General features: G+C 39.6%; 1 pseudogene; it reads right to left on the bottom strand.

Annotated features, from left to right (window-relative positions):
* Window positions 1-7,899: 7,899 nt before the first annotated feature.
* Window positions 7,900-8,695, bottom strand: LOC136547600 (protein NPGR1-like; annotated as a pseudogene).
* Window positions 8,696-15,623: the final 6,928 nt, after the last annotated feature.

The raw sequence follows: 15,623 nt of genomic DNA, 5'->3' as shown, positions 1-15,623 counted from the left end.
CATTTCTTGTTTCAAATATTCACTTGTAGCATACCATATCTCAACGGATTGGTGTAATTTTTCTACCGCGTAGCTCCATAATAATAGTGTTTCTCTAAAAGAAAACTCTATTGTTCCGCATCTTGGACTAACCATCCTTTAGAGGATATTGTTAAAAGAACCTCGATTCCTAAAGAAATCGATGTAGTAGTGGCTTGATGGAAGCCCAGAGTATTTATTCGAAGTATTTATTTGGAATGGGATATACATTCCATATACTGGATCAAATAAATACTCTGGGCTTCCATCAAGCCACTACTACATCGATTTCTTTAGGAATCGAGGTTCTTTTAACAATATCCTCTAAAGGATGGTTAGTCCAAGATGCGGAACAATAGAGTTTTCTTTTAGAGAAACACTATTATTATGGAGCTACGCGGTAGAAAAATTACACCAATCCGTTGAGATATGGTATGCTACAAGTGAATATTTGAAACAAGAAATGAATTTGAATTTTTGAATAACGGATCCTTCTAATCCAGTCTAGCTAATGTCTTTTTTAGGAGCCAGAGGAACTCAGGTACACCAATTAGTAGGTATGAGAGTGTTAATGGTGGATCCTCAAGGACAAATGATTGATTTACCTATTCAAAGCAATTTACGCGAGGGACTTTCTTTGATAGAATATATAATTTCCCGCTATGAAGCTCGAAAAGGGGTTGTAGATACTGCTGTATGAACAGCGGATGCTGGCTATCTTACACGTAGACTTGTTGAAGTAGTTCAACATATTATTGTGCGTAGAAGAGATTGTGGTACTATCCAAGGTATTTCTGTGAGTCCTCAAAATGGGATGACGGAAAAACTTTTTGTCCAAACACTAATTGGTCATGTATTAGCAGACGTGATATATATTGGTTCATGATGCATTTCTTCTCAAAATCAAGATATTGGAATTGGATTAGTCAATCGATTCATAACTGCCTTTCGAGCACAACCGTTTCGAGCACAACCAATATATATTATATTAGAACCCCCTTTACTTGTCGGAGCACATCTTGGATATGTCAATTATGTTATGGGTGGAATCCCACTCATGGGGAGCTGGTCGAATTGGGGGAAGCTGTAGGTATTATTGTGGAAATCTATTTGATTTGATACATTGAGGTCGGTAACATTGGTGAATTAACATAAACGAAAAGAGAGGGATTTGAACCCTCGTTAAATAAAAGCCTACATAGTAGTTCCAATGCTATGCCTTGAACCACTCGGCCATCTCTCCTACATAATCTTATTATTGACTAGAAACTGAGTGAATAGCAAGTTTTCGTATCCCTACAAGTATAGGTACAACCGATCACAGGTTCCATAGGGAGTTTGACTTCCTTTCCAATTTCATATTTCTCAACAACAACTTCTCTCATACCCATGGATCTATTCCAAATTCTGGAATCATCCCATGTTTCTATTTCGATTGTATGGCGTATACACGTTCTGCAAACAGAATGTATGGTTACTTTACTCTATTTTCTCATGGCTTGTTAAACCTTTCTTTTTCCTCTTTGGATCATAACCAAATCAAAACTTCTTGAGTTATTAGAATCCATAGTCAAATTCAGTCCATGGTTATTCAAGTTAGATGAAATAATAATAGTTTGGCTCATTGGTATACTACGAAATCCAATCTGATTCAAATATTTCATATCTCTCCTTGTCGAGACAATTTGAGCAGAAAGCCCATATCTATTATCTATTTTTTTAGAATCGAATTAGACTATTTTTTTGCTATTTCGTACTGTATAATTCCATTGTTTATGGGATCATTTTCCTTGAGGGTTTCCAATCAATGGGGGCGTTGTATAGGTAGTTAGAGAGGATCCCCTAGCTTGAATTCTTTTTACCCATTCTTAGAGAGTGATAGGTTTGATTTTCTGTACCCTAATAGAAGAGCTCAGAAGAAAGACCTAATTATGTAAAAACACGACCATTCAAGCTAAAGATCAGAGGGTCCGTAATAGGACTCACATAGACTTGTCAGGAAATATAAAATTTGGAATCGGCTTTTGCACTAGGCTCAAACTTGAGGGATGGAGCCTTTTATTTTGTTCGGGGAGTGGATTAAGAATGTTTTAGCCCCTCCCCTCATCTTTGATGTAGGAATGTCGCTATAAGACGAATAACCTTATTCCATGGTGAGTTTAGCTACCTCCAAAAAGTCAGTGTCTGAGTTATAGTCCGCATGATCCATTCAAAATCTGAGTTTCTAGAAAATTCCTTCCTCACCAAGTAGTCTTATTGGCCCTCAAAAGGAGACAGCCAAGCTAAATGATCCATATGAGTCACTAGCTTGGAAGCCATTTGCCTTCAATGCAGTTTTAGAACTTTAAGTGTAAATATTTTCCCTTACAAGTTACTTGAAATAGACCTCATCTTCATAAACTTATTTTATAGCCAGCTGTCCAAAGAACTCCAATTGAAGATCGAAACTCGCTAGGACATTTCACTGGCATGGTTCATATAGAAAAAGAGATATTCATGTTCCTCTGTAAGTAGAAAAAAGTTTGATGGTGTTTTGGGTATACAGAATCTCTTAGAAATGAACAGGGCATTGATTGTTAAGTGGTGCTTTTGTTTCAAGGACCCCACTATCACAGGTCTTTGGAAGCAAATAATAAGAAAAATGTATAAAAGAAAAAAAAGATGTATTCACCATTATAAAATGGTGTTGTCTCTGAGAAACAAAACATTGAGTTAGGCTGTAAATACTTCGTTGGAAATGTTTGGATATATTTTTATGGAATGATAGATGTTTATGTGACTGTACACTGGCACACCTATATCCAACTCTGTTTGCAGCTTGCTATGAACAGGATATTACTGTGGCTAAAGCTCTGGAACATGATAGTTTGCATTTTCCTATTTGAGTACAGGACGTTGTTCAGAGTGTTGGGCAGCATTGTGGAGAGATCACCCACAATTTGATTGTGATGTAGCTTTATGATATCTCCTCAAGGTATAGGGGCTTGCTTCTTACTAAAGGAATGGGGGAAAACTGATTTCTTGAAAAAGCATAGAAAAAGAGTGATCCGCAGACTTACTAATGTTCTCTGGCTAGGCCCGGGATTCATCTCCCCCAATCCCAATACATGCTACTTCTGATAAGTCATGGTGCCGTGGTGGGTGAACAACTCTCCAAACATTCAGGAGCTCCTCTTACAACCAAGCCAGGCCTATGTGAACTATCCGGGTACAGCTTTCTTCGTATTCCATGAGCCATGGGAATCTGCCCTTATTGAACTATGCTCTGTCAGAGATTCTGACCTATCTTTGGTTCTCGGAATGGATCGAAAGATGGAAAGTAACGCGCCGTAGTTACTTTCTCTTTCGTAGTGTATCTCTCGTGCCTACGTGTATCACTAGGTCAAAAGATAGGTTCAAGAATAACTAATGTTGTGTTTCGCCTCCTCGTTAATAGTCTAATTTGACTATACACAAATCACCACGCCAGAGGTTAACCATGGCGGTGACTCCTTCTCACCGCGAGGAATGTGTGGAGCGGGGAAGGAGTAGCACAAGCATTGCTGAATAAGTGACTTACTTAGTGACTCTTTGAATTAGACTCCCCTGGGAATAACATGAGAGACAGAATGATTTATTTGAGACTCAATTAATTAGCTTAGCTGGGCAAGCAAAAAGACAGAAAGAACACTTCGTGCTTTGATTGGTAGCAGAAGGGAGGGCGCGTTGCCTACCTTCATTTTTCTTGGATATTCAACACTTGCATATGAGAGAACTTCAAATATGTATTCAATACACCAAATGTCCAGGTAATATTTGCTTGCTTTCGGATATGCTTTTCAATATCTTCACTTATGAAAATAGAAACAGTTGCACTTTCTCGCTTGGAAAAGAAAGACTATCCTCGAAGTAAATCAATCTATCTCGTATTGCCCAATCTGGATGCTAAAGGCTCGTCACCCCCTCCAGGTCGCTGCCCATCACAACTACTCATACTAGGAGCAATGGCCACTAGGAGGACTGAAACGAAGACTTCTATACAACATAGACTTCTATAAAACTGGTAAGAAAATACTTCAACGGAAAGTAAATCCCTGCCAACCATAATGACTTACTTCTTCCATGAGCTTCTTCATGTTTGGTCGGTAGAAAAAGGCTTAAGAGCTAAATAGAGAAAGTAAGTTTGAAGTCTGGCTTGGGCTAGGTAAAGTAATCAAAGTATCGGCTATTAAGTGGATGTAATTCCCTCCTTCCCCCACACATTAGAACCAAAGTAGGTAAGATAGTGCCTTCTACCAAAGGTTCTCTAAATTCTCAGGAGTCGAAAGATATGTATTATCCAATAAGGCTCAAACTCTCTCTTGTGGTAAGCTAGGGAAATTACAAACCAGTAGAGCATTAATTGTTGGAGAAGCTAGCTAGCTGTTTGCTCGGTGCTGAGGCAAGATAATCTCACTACGATTCAAGAATCGAACTAGAATAGTTAACCATTAGCAAGGGTTTCCCCTCGCTTTCAACCTCCCATTATAAGCTAGATGACTCTACTGTGACATGTTATGATGATCTTGAAGCCCCCAACCATAGATAGATGCTTTGATCATCCAGGTTTTGCCAATCCACGAACTGCATCGTATAATAACCGTGGATATCAGTCATAGGTTGACCTTGAGTGGTTCACTAGAGGGTAGGGCTATCTCTTCCCTTTCCATACCTTTGATTCATCCTGAATTATGTTGATGTGCACATGAACAAAAGTGCACATTCCTATCCCCTTTGATGAAGCAAATAAATCAGATGACTTTTCTGAAGCAAAGAAGAAGATGACGGCTCCTACAAGGCATGGCACCAGTGGAACAATGGAACATGTATTTTTAGCAAAGAAAAGGGAAAGGAGGTATCATACCAAGGGGCTGAAGAAAGGATTTAACCAGTGGATTCGCATATCTTTTTCTAATGGCTTCCCGCATCCCTAGTTTTTGAACTCCTGGTTTCAGGTAACGGATATGGGTTCGGCCCCCTTCCCTTGGCGAGCATAAGAACTATCGTATAAGTTAGGAGCAGAAGTTTATGTGGGTATACTCTTCATTTCATCCTTTTCATTGAATCCCCTATCCTATTATCTAGCAACGCCCAAGCTGTCGATGATCACCTAGCTCTTGTTTGAAGTAATTGAAGTATACTCTACATCAACATGGGATTGAAAAGGTGAGGATGTAGCAAGTGCTACAGCTATTCCTACGAAAAGGGGAGCTATTCCTATGATTCCTAGTATCCGTTCATCGATGTCCTCAGGCAAGGGAAATATACTCACACTATTACTCAACCCATAATACCCTTTCCAAGGGCTCAAACGGGTCTTTGCTACAATCCAATCCATTTTCAAACAAAAGAAAAGAGCTAGTTCCCACAGGCGAAGAGCTGCTTTTGAGAAATATTTGGATTCTTTTACCCACTTTACACCCTTTGGGGCTGCTAACAATGAGCTAATACATAGGAACGGCACGGCTCCTACAACGCTTAACTCCAATAACAGAACCTAGTCCCACATCCCTTGCATTTGATAATGAAACAATCAGAATTTGTTGAATTGAAATATGTGAAATCTCATTTCTTTTACGTGGTTTTGGCAACTATCAATTATCTCTTTCCTCGGCTTCCTACACGGGCCGTAAACGGTATCTAGTAGGCAACCTGGGAACTGCATTAGCTTAGGGGATCTGGTAGCGAGCGCTCTCCTCGGCAAAGCACATGATTGGGATTGGAATTATTGTATTGTGAATAAAGGCATGAAAGGAATTCAATAGTAGTTAGGTATTCAAAAAGATGAAGATCTAATTCAAGTGGTAGAGCAAGTATATAATGATGATAAAGTCTAGAGGAAAGGAAGATTGTTTCACGCCTGCATAGACGAGTAAGTCTACCACGAACCCCTGTCCCTGCCAAGTAGAAAGCTAGTAAGCAAGCAAGGTAGTAGGTTGGATTGAAAGGAAGAAGTTGCTTTGTTTTCTAGGATAGGGGTTAGGAAAAAGGGATAGGCTAAGCAGGTAAATAAGCTAAGGAGCTAAGGAAGTAGGTAAAGAAAGGGGCCCTTGGGAAGGGGGGGTCCCCGGAGGAAAGACTCTTTGCACACAGTACAAACAAAATTGTAGTACTCAACCACATTCTAAGAACAATAATTGAGAAAGCACATGATATTTCTCAATTGTAGTGTTGGCATTCGACTAAATGAATAGCTTTCGAGTCTGACTCTTTCATTACCCTCATTTGTTCACTAAGTCCCCTACACTGCTAACAAGGAAGGAAATGGTAAGGTAAGGAATGAATTGTAGTACACACCCACTAATTGTTGAATAGTTCACAAAAGAATGGATTGGATCGAATTCCTACTTTAAAATAACAAGAGAACGAAAACAAGCAGGAATAGGAATATGAGGCAGTTGAGAAGTGACATTGGAACGTGCTTATGTGACTTCAGTAAGGAAAGAAATGAAAGGGTGTGTGTGATTGATTCGCAAAATAGTAGTTATGAGCTCAGCTCTTTCCTTTCACATGGGCATTAGCTTTTCTTCAAAAGCAAGCAAGCCCATTATAAGTAAGAAAGTTCGAGCAAAGCTTAACACAAGCAAGTTGAACTGACTTTTAAGTAGACACACTTATTGATTGGAACATGAGAATTCCACGAATTGGTAATTGATAGAATGGTCGGCCTACTTACTGACTCTTTGACAGACTGAAGAAGTGTCTTGTACTACTCTTTTCTTGTTGCGCAGTACGTACTTCTTGGAGGATAGATGAGCACTACTCATACCACCGGGATGGAAGGATTAGTAAGAGTACCTAGAATTGAACATATTCTAGCCTGACATTGAACATCAGAGAGAGAAGTGAGGCAGAAGACGAAGGACATAGTTCAAGCACTAGTCCACGGATAGCTTGCAGTTGAGGAACTCTTTTTTAGGAAAGCAATCATTGAACGCGATAAATGAAATCAAGGCAAGGTAGGACATTTAGAATAGTAGTCCAGCCAAGGTCTAACCAATTTAGTAGGGCTAGTGATGTGCCGAGCGAACATTCAATCAACGAAAGAAATGGCGGTTGCAATTCCTATTAAGTTTACGACCTTGGGAGAGGAAGAGGTATTGGCCAAGCAAAGATAAAAGGAGGTCCGCTAGCAATATGCTTAACACAGGGCAGGGGATTCCATTCCACCAATTTCAAGTAAACGAGTTCACCCCGACTCCAGAAAGATAGGTCTTACAGTGGACAGTGATGACAAAACAAGCAAGGATGTGGGGTTGTGGGAATCAAATACAATAGTAGGTAGGGAAGCTTGGGCGGGTTGATCCAAGGAAATCCGTAGGCGAAACGAATATGAGCGCTGCTACGGCCAATGAACGATTCTCGGGTGAAAGGAAACAGGAAGGTTTCATCAGCTGCCCCTTATTCTTTTTTGAGAGGAATGAAATAGTCGACCATACGGGGAAGGGAAGTTGCCCAGAAGTAATAACAACTTTCAAGTAAGAAGGAAGGAAATCCACTAATAGATAGTAGGGCAGCTCATTTACCTTTGAAAGAAGAGGGTCAACTCTCGGAAGATAGGGTTAGCCAAGTTTGACATTGTTCTTCAACTGCTCCGCCCTCGAGAACGAAGATAGACATCCTTTGATTGCTTCTTCTTGAGCTTGGTCGCCAAGTTTGAAATAGGAAAACCGTCAAGGATTGCAGTTGAAAATCTAGTTATTTTTCCTTGCCAACAAAATCAACAAATTGTGAGTTGCCTTTGCCAAGGAGATGATCAAAGAAAAGAAGAAAACACCAGCCGGAGCGGATATGCGAACAGAGAAGGTCGCATGCAGATGAGTGAGAAGTAGGGCCTCCAGTTTAAGTAGCAGATATGGGTTCCTAATGCAGCATTATGGGAAGCTGCTCGGAGAAGTCCTGAATCGGTGACAATTCTCTGAGCTTGTATGCTGCCTGGAAGCAGTCCGCAGCCTCGAGCAGTGATCCTTCAGATTTCAGGACAAGTCCAAGATCTAGCCGGGCTCGATGGCTTGTAGGCTCTAAACGGAGGGCGTTGTGCAAGAAAGTTCTTGCGATTGATAACGAGTTCCGTTCCCTCCTAGATTTCGTAGAATTCCTGCCATAGAAACCATGCTTGGGACGTAATCTAGATTGATCAAAAGGGCGAATGAAAATGCCATCAGGGCTTCTTGGTGCAAGGATTGACCCTCCAACTGAAGACCTGCAAAGGTGCTGAATGCATTAGCAGTTTTAAACATCGAACCATCGAATGAACTTTAATAGTCAAAAACTAATAGAAGCAACCTCTTGGATATTCATTTAGATATCAATCCAGAAGCATCGGTATAGTAGTACTGTATTATTAAGTTTCAGGGACAACCCTATTTTCTTGATATCCAGAGGACATGAAAACTGAAGCAAATGCAGCCAAAGCCAATCACAACACTTGGAAAAAATTACAATAATTTATTTTGAGTTCCTTATTTGTTTGGTAAAAAGAAAGCATAACTGAATATATTAGCAGAATCAGGTCAGGTAGTTGCGAATATTTACCTCTGACGTGCCAATACTTGGGATAAAAGAAATTGATGGATTTGGCTTTGTCAAGGCAGATGTTTGAGTCATGCCATGCCTCAAGCTTTGTGTATATTGACGCCAAATCTAACCATGCGTCCATCTGTATTAAGAGAAAAAATAGCTAAAGGGATGGGACATAATTATTATGGGGAACCCGCGTTGCCCAACGATCTTTTATACATTTTTCCAGTAGTAATTCTAGGTACTATTGCGTGTAATGTAGGTTTAGTGGTTCTCGAGCCGTCAATGATTGGTGAACCGGTGGATCTGTTTGCAACTCCTTTGGAAATATTACCCAAGTGGTACTTCTTTCCCATATTTAAATTACTCCGTACTAGTACCCAATAAGTTATTGGGCGTTCTCTTAATGATTTATGTGCCAACGGGTGCAGTACCCTTTCTAGAGAATGTCAATAAATTCCAAAATCCATTTCGTCGCCTAGTAGCTATGACCGTTTTTTAATCGGTACTGCAGTAGCTCTTTGGTTAGGTATTGGAGCAATATTACCCATTGATAAATCCTTAACTTTCGGTATTTTTTAGTTTAGGGATTTTTCGAGCTGATTCATTCCACCGCAAAGTCCCCCGCATGGGTATCTAGGAAATAGTTACTTCCAAGTGAATCTTCCCTAGATACCTAAAATCTATTTTATTATGATCCATTTCGCGAAAATATAGATTGTGCCAAAGATGCAAAATTGCTTTCTTTTTTCTTTTTATTCTAACTCAAAAAAGAAGAAGAGGAAAAAATTGCAATGATTTAAAGCGAGAACTTGTTCTTAGGTAAATCAATTGGGAGATGCTTCTCTAGAGTGTCCCATATCAGTTTTCCATCTTCCATACGAAAACTATTAATTCGCATAAGATCTTCTTCAGTCTTACTCAAAAGGTCCAATAGTGTATGTATATTGTTTTGAGACAATTATACGTTCTAGAAGGCAATTCTAATTGATCAATAAAAATACAATTCAATGGAATTCCTTTTTTGTTTTTCTTTAGATTAGTGAATCTTTTTTGAAAGGTTAAAAGGGGTGGAGTTAACCTGTTTTTATTTTCTTCGAAACTAGTGCCCTCTTCCTCTGTGTGTAGAAAAGGAAGAAATAAATCAATCAAATTTCGAGAAGCTTCATAAAGCGCTTCTTTAGTTAAACTTCCATTCGTCCATATTTCTAAAAAAAGTATCTCGTGTTTTTTCATTTCCATTCCCACAGGAAAAAATACTATAATTCACATTTCGAACAGGCATGAATACAGCATCTATAGGATAACTTCCATCTTGAGAGTTCTTTCTGAGTTCCGTATGATATCCGCGATCTCTCTTGATCTGTAACTCAATACAGAAATCAATGGGCTCTCTCAAGTTAGCTATAGGTTGTGTCGTATCAACGATTTCTACGAAAGGTGGTAAGATTATATCTTGAGCGGTTATGTATCTAGGACCTTTGACGCAAATTGTTCCGTCTCTAACTCCATAGAGATTATTTCTCAATACAATTTCTTTCAAATTTAGTAAAATTTCTTATATGGATTCTTCAATACCTACTATTGTGGAATATTCATGTGGCACGTTCCCAAATTTGGCGCGTGTGATACATGTTCCTTCTATTTCTCCAAGTAAAGCTCTTCGCGAGGCAATACCGACAATATCCGCTTGACCTTTTCTAAGCGGAGATAGAATGAAATGACCATAATAAAGACGTTTACTATCTACTCTTGATTCAACACACTTCCACTCTAGTGTTTGAGTGGATCTTGTTATCTCTTCTCGAACCATAACAGACTAGTATTATTATTTGATCATTGAATCGTTTATTTCTCTTGAAAGCGGTTTCATTTTTTTAATTTTTAAATAAGGAATAAATCATGTATATATCTAAACAACCTTTTCATAAATCTAAGCAACCCTTTCGTAAATCCAAACAAAATTTTCGTAGGCATTCTCGAATAGGCCCGGGGGATTGAATTGATTATAGAAAATGAGTTCAATTAATCGATTTATTAGTGAACAAGGAAAAATATTATCCAGATGAATAAATAGATTAACCTTGAAACAACAACGATTAATTACTCTTGCTATAAAACAGGCTCATATTTTATCTTTCTTACCATTTCATAACTATGAGAATGAGAAGCAATTTCAAGCCCAGGCAATTTCAATAATTACTGGTCCTATTGAAGCAGCTACTTCATCCCTGGTGTAAGGGCTTGTAGCTTTCAATGTGTTCTTTCTTGCAGTAAAATAAGGAACGATTGATCTCTCTTTTTTGAGGGACCATAGGCCTTAGGCTTAGTCCTAGAAGGTTGAATGCTTTCTCTATGCCCCGCATAATGAAACCTATGTCTTAGAATTAGGAATTTGCTTATATAAGCAATTATAAGATCCTTCCTCTATCTCATAGTCAAGTACTACGTAGGAATCAATAACAATTGAATAATACATAATTATTGCTGCATGCATGTTCACCTAAAGCGTTTCTTACCACTTAAGTGAATGAGGGGGATATCAGTATTTTTACTGATGGCTGTTGTCTAATTATTGAAATAGAAACACTCCCTTCCAAATGCTATTGCCATTCTCCATTCCGGTCTGTAGTAACGTACTCAGCACACTAGTTCAATTTATTTATTCACTCTTCCTAGCATTGATAAATCAAACAAACTATGACAAATTAAAGGAGATGAAAGGTAGGATCTGCTGATGAAAGTGCGCCAGATTGGGAGCAGGTTAGATGCAACCGCCGAGAATCCGACTTCGAAGTACGAGCAGGGATATTCGATAAAAGCAATTCCAATCGGAATAAAGGGTGAATTCGATTAGTTCAACAGGCAGCAGATGAAGTGATGGGAGCTAGCTCACTTCCTTTAATGAACGGATTTGCCTTGATTTGAGATTTCTAATTGAATCAAACTCTCACCCTTTTGAGATTGAGTTACTTCCTTGCCTGGGCTAGTCGTAATCCCTTCTTCTGTACAAGATGGTTAGAGCTAACCCCAGTACTACTCCTTTGGCTGTAGAGTACCACCTCTTCCTCAACTAGATCTGGTATTCTTCCTTGAACCAGTGCTTCCACGGAGGATGGTTCTACTTACTATCCCCTCTACTTTAGGTTTGGAGTTCAGCTACACCTTTTGGCTTTGCATGAATGCCATTTTCCTTTGTGTCTCTTTCCTGCGGGTGCTTGGTATTTTGCTAAACTTGTTACTTGGCTCTCTTCTTTGTCCCTAGTTCCTGTTTCATGCCTAGTTTCTATAACACTACCTGCATCCTGCCTTTTAGCTTATCCGTGGACCAGTGCTATTTCTTTATCGAGAGAAGGGGGGAACTTTATCACATCGAGGGTGGAGCGGTTGAAGAACCATCCATGTCGAACTCGGCTAACCCAATCCTTTCTTTTCAAATGCTTTCTTAAATTAGAAATTGCACCTAGATGCCCGACTTCGTATCCCACCCTCTCCTGCTGACCCCTTTATGCGTACCTGAAGCCAGATCATTTTTCTCGTAGACCGCTCCTGATGTGACCCGTTAGCCCATATCTAATACTTAGTAAAGCCATCACCAGTCTTGCATGTAAAAGGGCCTGTGGTATGTCTTTAAGGCCCAGAACACTCTACTCTCCGAAATGAAAGCCATGTACCCTGTGCAAGCAAAAGTGGAGTGGCATGAATAGCCGAGATTGTAGTGGGATATTCATCACACACCCCAACAAGTTCAAATGATGGTTTACAAGGTATTGAGTCACTATCTTCCTAAAACAATCCACACGAGCATGGTATGTAGACAACCAATCCATACCAGCATCAAAATATCGAAAGTCTAAAACGATAAGATCCGCCCTGATCTGCTCTCGTAATAACATAGTCCTTTAATACTTGCTTTGTAAGCAAGGAATCACCCATTGGAGTAGTTACTAAAAGACTTGCATGGAGCTAGCATAGTCTCACTCTTGTACAGTCCTAGCATAAATAAGAGCTTGTGTCTATAAACAAACTACCTGGCCTATATCTATATAGTGACGTGTTTTCTACGTTCCTATCATTGGTAACGAAACTAACGAACTAACATACGAGTTGTTTTCACAACTAAACTTATTATATTACAACTGGCAACTAAAATAGAGAATGCATAAACAAACAGCTAGTAGGCACCTTGAAAGCGGATCAGCTAATTCATGGTGCTCTTAACTTTATGGTGCTAAGAGTATGAATTCTTTAGGTTGTAAGGATTCTTACCTAGAAAAGTCAATTCCCGTTTCTGAGGACAATGCTGATGATGGTGGAAACAATGATGATAATGGTGAAGATTCTTCTATTTTCCTCGGTAAGTGCTCCAGCTGCAGTTGCTTTAGTTGACATAGTGAGTGGAACCTAATTATCTGTTTCCTTGAATACCAGAGTTGCCTTTTGTAGATGAGAAAGCCAACAATTTTGCAAGGAGTTGATAATTGCACTTGAAGTAGTAAGTTTAAAGACAGTTGAAACTTAATGGAACCATTTAACCAAGCACTCTTGTAGCTTCCTCCATGTTTAGATCGGTGAGGCAAGAGACGAATTCATCGTCCTCCATGATATCAAACTCCAGACCATGAAGATAGATTAGTCCTGGCCTCTATGTGACTCTGTGTGTATGAGTGTGTGTTGTTACTATTTGTGAGATTTCTTACTCTGATTTCACTTGTATCACTCACTTTTTCTATCTTTTTCTGCATTCTTTCCTTACACTCTTTCTCTGTAGGTTAAGCCTATTTCCCTCGATTTCTCTATTGCAATAGCTCTGTTGCCAAAGAATAGCTAAGTTGCCAAAGAAGGTCAATCCCGTTCTGCCAAGCGATAAGTTGTGCCATTCTTTCCTTCTACAGAGTAAGGAGAAGCAAGAGTTCTCCCAAATACAGTAGTGGATAACAGCAATAAGTAGTTGATAGCAAAAAATAGTTCAAGGCAGAAGTCTCTTGAGAATGCAAAAGGCCTGCAAACCTAGTTCACACGAGCTTTCACAGCGTGCCTTTATTTAGGCTAAAAGCAGTCTCATCAGTAGTGAAAGTTCCTAGCCGAATAAAAAGTTTCAGAAGTCAAACCTAGCGGCCTTGCAATGATAAGTAGTCCAGTCTAAGAAGAAGTGTTGTGATAATAAAAAATACTAGCCAAAAAAGCGGTTCCATTCGAATACTCTGCTGTGAGAAAGAGGTAGATCTTATTAATCGACAATCTGAAAGTCTATCTTAAAGGGACATAAAGAAATAAAACAACAACTAGTCTTTGCAATACTAATGTATTCTTCTTGTTGTAGAAGTTTGATTTTTACAAGTTCATGGTATGAAGAGCCTTTAAATGACCCTACTAAGAAAAGTAAAGTAGAGGAAGACTAACCAAATGAATATGCTTTTTCACTTGGGACTAGGGCTTGCCTTCTCTTAACGGTAGAAAAAAGGAGCTCTCCTAAGCAGTAGCAAGCGCTTGATGCTATCTCCGACTTGAGTCTATAAATTCCTTATGAGCTAAGCAGCATACTTGATATGTTGGAATAGAAGGAATGAAAGATCCATCTTTGTGGGTTCGGCCCCCACGGAGCGGTGTGTATCATGGGGTTGAGTACAAAGCATGTTTCAGACCTTGGGCGGGGCGGTGACTTTATTTTAGTAGAATTTCTCAAGTAGGAATAGATCTATTCATAGTAGATCTCCATTGTTAACTCAGCTTGTGCCTGTTCGGGAGAAGTTGGGTGCCCCGGCTCATAAGAATAGAAATTTGCTATTTCTTCATATGCTTTGGTTTTGGAACCTGCGTCAAAGGCACTGAAGGGACACTGGAAGACTAATTTGGACTCAATTTTGCCCTGATTGACCAATTTCCATAATTTATACTGATGCGAGCCCTATAAACTACTCCCACCCTTCTACAGCCGAAAAGGAAACCGCATCCAAGAGCCATTAGCTTACCACCCAGAGAGGACAAAGAAAGCTCCCACTATTCAAAAGGAAGACTGGGAAGACGAATCCAAACCGGGGCTTTGGAAAGCAAAACTATCTCTAGAGGGAAATTGGGTCTCCATTTCACTTTATTTTCAAGGGGAATCAAAGCAAATGCTGCTCTATTATCCAACGGCCCCACCTAGATCTGCTTTCTATCTTGGTAGTCTAGTATGTGTAAGTTATACCAGCCTGACAACTAGATTGTTGGAGTTCCATAAGTCTTCCCTAAAGTTGGTCCCTCTGTGAACTACTGAAGCTGCTCTTTCCTCCTTACCAGTGAAGTACTAAATAGAAGAGGCAGAAACAGAGTAGCTCCTATCTGACCCTATCAGGCTGACCCTCCCTAAAGGGCGGGAACTATTGCCACCTCAACCTTCGAACTCCGAAGAATCAGACTTAGACGGAGATGCATTACCGGATTGCCATCCTTCCTTACTTCTGTCACTTGTCACTAGCACTGATCTTTCTCTCTTCAATGCTGTCTGCGGAAGATCGGTTGCTGTCAATGAACTTCTTTTGAACAAAGATTTGATACTAGCTCATTCAATCAATACTTTTATCAAATCTACCTCATTTCCCTCCCCGCTATGCCTATTCTCTTGCGAATCCAATAATATAAGCCCTACAAAACCTATTAAATACACCAAAAGCCTTGTTCATGCCAATCTATAAACCACATCCAAATTAGTTCTTGCGGAGAATAGCCTTTTCCTTAAAAAGACCTAACTTCATGAAGCCTTAGAATAGTTTCGAGTAGTCTTTGCCTTATTGGTAAAAGAGACCACAAAACGAAGACCTTGAAGTCCCCATAGAGCTGAAATCTCTCCTTGAAGAGTTCCGAGACATCATTCCAGCTGATTCAAATACCTAACTAAGCGACCTGAATGGAAGGCTAACCAATGAATGAACTGTCCTCCCCAGCTGTTACGAACTATCAGATGGTCAAGAATTGATAGGAATGAAGGGAATTGATTTCAAGGATCAGATAAAGAGGGAATTTATGAAATAAGAGTTATGGGAACAACTAGTCGAACAGAAGCATGAGTTAAGTGGTGTTGCTAA

This window comes from Miscanthus floridulus, chromosome 3 (assembly GCF_019320115.1).
Source record: "Miscanthus floridulus cultivar M001 chromosome 3, ASM1932011v1, whole genome shotgun sequence".
Classification (NCBI taxonomy): Eukaryota; Viridiplantae; Streptophyta; class Magnoliopsida; order Poales; family Poaceae; genus Miscanthus; species Miscanthus floridulus.
This window is presented reverse-complemented; position numbering and strand designations above follow the sequence as displayed.